This window comes from Barbus barbus, assembly GCF_936440315.1.
Source record: "Barbus barbus genome assembly, chromosome: 44".
In the NCBI taxonomy this organism is placed as follows: Eukaryota; Metazoa; Chordata; class Actinopteri; order Cypriniformes; family Cyprinidae; genus Barbus; species Barbus barbus.
The window spans coordinates 23,879,169-23,883,892 of NC_136722.1; the positions used below are offsets into that span (position 1 = coordinate 23,879,169).

General features: G+C 38.4%; 1 gene segment (V, D, J or C); it reads left to right on the plus strand.

The window, feature by feature from the left end:
- The window catches only part of LOC306863410 (Ig kappa chain V-III region MOPC 63-like), a 773,265-nt gene that overhangs the window by 384,692 nt on the left and 383,849 nt on the right, over positions 1 to 4,724 (plus strand).

Below are 4,724 nucleotides of genomic sequence, written 5' to 3' on the forward strand. Positions count from 1 at the left end.
ACGTCTGCTAAATTATTTTCAGCACTTTTTCTTGTAAGTTTAAAATGAAATCATGAATAATTTAAACACTCTCTATAAAATAAATTCCTTTTTTGATACATTAAATATTATAATATATGCACATACTATTTAAAGTAAAAAAGGTATTCTATGTCATATTTAATTTTTTCAACCATTGTACAATAGGGTTTTATTGTAATTAATGAATTCTAAACATACAAAACATATGTGACAATTTCTGCTAATATATATTTGTTTTAGGTTTATGATAATGCCCCAAAAATAAATGTGCTATATATTTACATAAATATATTTTATACCCATATATGTGGTATAAAAAAATTAATCCATCCATCCAGCTATCATTTAATTTGATTATATTTTTGCAATAATTAAGTAACATTTTTTTAAATGATCAATATTCTGAAAATTTAGTTAGAAGAACAGATTTAATAAAAATCCTAATTTACCAGGTGTTTGAAAGCACCACACGAGCCACTGCTACAGAGAAAACAAACATTAGTGCAATTAAACCAACTCACAACCTTAAATATACCCCTTGTGACAACTAGCCCCGGCCTCCTCTATAATTTAGACAAATATGCTCTGGTGTTAACTGTTTTACTACAGCAAAATTGCTAGTTCCCCTCCCGCAGGGATAATTGAAGGTTAACCTAAATATGTGGGACTCAATCCGGACTCGTAAGTGCGCTATACAGACACCAGATGGCACAATTGACTCAAATATCTGTAGTTCATAGGTTGCACACCGTTGTCTCTCTCACACACTCATGTGAGTGGAGTTTCCAGAGAAGCACAAACAGATCATCCCCGTACGCATGTGTGGAGACGCCTGCTTCTGTCTCTTTTATTTCTTGACCTCTCACACAGCGTGACACACTCATCAGAGTAAAACGGTGCCATAAATACCACAGGAATGTTGAGCAGCTTACACAGGCCTGAGAAACTCCCACACACACACATGCATGGACACCATTCATTGAGAAATTACTTTATTTCACGCCACATTATGGAAAATACTTGTATTTTGTGGCAGGCTAAAGCTCTGAGTCTGTGATCCGCACCGGTGCTACCAGTCACCCTAAAACCAACGGAACAAATCTGTTAGCCATAGAATGCCTATAAAGTGTCTTCTACTAGCAATTTTTTGTGTTACAGCATGAACACATGAGGATTTCACTGGGAGTTTTCAATGTTACCGTACAAGAAAAAACACCACCAAATTAATTCAAAAACAAAGTAACTGAATAAGTCAATTCCACAGATGCTTAGTTGGATTGAGTTTAGTCTGGGCCTCTCCAGGACATTAACCTCCTGGTCTGAAGCCACTTCAGTGTGGTTTTGGCTGTATGTTTTGGTTTACTGTTGTGTTGAAAGGCGAATCATCCTCCAGCTCCCAGCGCTTAGCACGGTTTCCTCCAGCTTTTTTTTTTTTCAGTTCCAATCATTTTTTCTTCTTTCTTTAAGAGTTTTCCAGTCTGTGCCGCAGAGAAATATCAACAAAAGCATGATGCTTTGCTGTAGGAATGGTGCGGTGTGAGTAATGCGCTGTAATGTGAGGTCTGTAGGTTTATCAGATTATTTAATCCTTTTCTAAATTGTTGAGTCTCTCGCGTTCAGTAAAAAATTGGTACCTTTAAATGCAAGACAGATTTATCAAATTTCATGTGAATTTTTCTTCCGTCAAACTGAATTGCTATTGTGTATGTGGTGTTTGTAGATAGATAGATAGATAGATAGATAGATAGATTATTTTAAATGATTAATAACTTATAGCTCACAAATGGGCAACACCTACAGTGGTTTGAAGGACTGTTGTGTATATTCAAATTTGGTGCATCACAATAATTATTAGCAGATCCACAAAAACCAAGGATTTTTCGACATAATTGATCATCTAATCTGGTGTGTCATATTCACATATGTCACATATTTGAATATATAAAAATAAAAATGGTGCAAATGATGCCAGTTTGGGTCTGTCCCCCATTCAAAGCTATTAAATGACTTCAAGAAGCCATATACTTTTATGAAGTTTTATTACGCTTTTTGTCATTTTCAAAGCGTTCACTTTCATTGTATGCAGAAATGCAGCATGAAAAATCTGCTAATCATCATCTTTTGTCTTCCACAGAAGAACGAACATCATGCAGATCTGGAATGTCAAGAGAGTGAGTAAATGAAGACAGACGTTTCATTAATATTGAGTTTGATGTATTTAAGCTAATGCCTCGTGCACAGTTACAGTCATCTCTGTAATGAAGGAGTTCCCGTAAGCATCTCGGTGTCCTTCACAACGTTTCCTCCTGCTCAGACACTCAGTTCTGGAGCATGGCCATGCAGTTCTGGGCAGAATCATTGTTGTTCCACATGTACTCGTCTTTTTAATGATGTTCTGGTGTGCTTTGAGGTGCACTTACTCTTGTATTCCTGGACTAATATTTTTCATGCTTCATGTTTTGGATGAGTTCAAAATGTTTTCGTGATGAACGTTTCATTGGAGATGCTCTGTATCATGTTAAATGGCTCAAATGCACGAGATGGAGCCCACGCAAAAAGGTTTGCGACCTGTAGAGAAGAGTAGTTTACATAGAGATTCAGGAATATGAAAACAAAATGATGAATTCACTTGATATTTGTGAGAACTTGCATTGTTTCCGTGATGCACCACAATGAAAGATTAGTTTTATTTATAGATAACTTACCAACGATTTGAGTTCCCTAACACTGCTGTGGATAAAGGCCACTGATGAAGCATTTTGATCACGTGATGTTGGGAGATGTTCAACGCCGGATGAGTGCAATTCATCAAGCGTTTAGGATCAGTTCTGGAATTCCGTGATGCATCCCGGTTTGCCACTCGGGCGTTGCGGGATGATTATAATAATTGATCTGTTTAGGACACACACAGACACCCACCCACCCGCATCTGCCTTGAGTTTGTCTGGTGTTTCATGCTCTCATTACGTGCACCATCTGGATTCTCCATCACACACTGAGTGTTTTCCGATGATTTACGGGAATCAAAGACTCTTGGATGGCTTCATGAGATAGTATCGGGAAAAAACAAACAGCAGTGTCAAAATAAGCGTCGGAACATCAGCAGAGCAAAACACGCATGCGCAGAGAGATGCCAGAGGGTGCGAATTATTTGAGTCTGACCTCCTCACCCACCCCTCCCCCCAAGAAAACAAAACAAGGTCGAGCAGTCTTAGTAAAACCTATTAGTTAGGTGTTTCTCAAGGTTAAAAGGTTTTAGTATTAATAAAAGTTAGTCAGAGCTAACTTGTTGAAAAATAGATGTTAAAGAAATCACGCTAGCGTGAGGAGGCTAGCGCGTGCTGTGACAAATCCTTTCACTTTATTATATTATAGATTTTCATAGCACCAATTTAAAACTGTTTTGTTTTAAAAGATAGTTCACCCAAAAATGAAAAGTCTTAATTACTCAACCATGTCGTTCCAAACCCGTAAGACCTTTGTTCAGCTTCGGAACACAAATTTAGTTATTTTTATGAAATCCGAGAGCTTTCTGACTGTGCATAGACAGCAATGTAAACTGAAATGTTCCCAGAAACATAGTAAGGACATCAGTAAAACAGTCTATGTGACGTCAGTGGTTCGACCGTAATTTTATGAAACTACAAGAATACTTTTTGTGCACAAAGAAAACAAAAAGAACAACTTCTTCCGCCATTATCAAGAGTACCTCTGCACGTAAACAACATATGTGCGTGATGCTGCTGACCTAGAACACGCATTCGCTGAGCAAAGTAATGCGCATATGACAGCCTACTCGCCATAATAGCAGAATAAGTGATTTGGAGGAGAAGTTGAATAAATATATATATATTTCTTTTCTTTTTGCACAAAAAAGCATTCTCTTAGCTTCGTAAAATTAAGGTTGAACTATGATGTCACATGGACTATTTTACTGATGTCCTTACTACGTTTCTGAGCCTGGGAATTTTTGGGTGAACTATCCCTTTAAGATAATTGACGGCCCTCACTGAGATTGCGTTCTGAAAAGTATCTTTGTATTGACAACATAATATATAATAGACGTTTAAAATTCTTCTTAGAGCCGAAATTCCACCCCCTAAGAGTAAAATTCGCATACTACCAACCCCCCGACCACACACAGCGACTCCAAACCAAGTTGCCTACCTAGACAGCATAGGTGCGTGTAGTGTTCAATAGGCGAAACGCGCGATGAACAAAAAACGACTGTTGATATAATTGTCATTACCTGTGTTTTAACCTCTTTTCTAAGTAGTTTATTAACAAAAACGGTTGTTAAATAACTGAATATAAAACCAAAATTGTGATGCTCAGAAATGCTCTACGCGACTATGCCAGATGCTAGACTCTGGACCACCCATTGAGTGCGTCTGTAAACCTATGAGTTGCTACTAAGAGCATTTAATGGCATCATTGCCGCGCGCAACCGACTCGATGCCACACAATGCCGCGCGCTCATATGAAGCCCAAAAATGTTGCACGCGACTACGGTACCCCAAAACGCCGCGCGCTTATGATGCACCAAAATGCTGTCTAGGTAGGCGGCTTACTAGGTTTTGAAACCTTTTGAGCCTCGTTCTCTAATGCAGTTTGAGTCTGGAATTGTGTGAGTGTGAAGGGGGGCACAGTCGGGTCTCTCTCTCTCTCTCTCTCTCTCTCTCTTTCTCTCGTGCGCGTGTGTC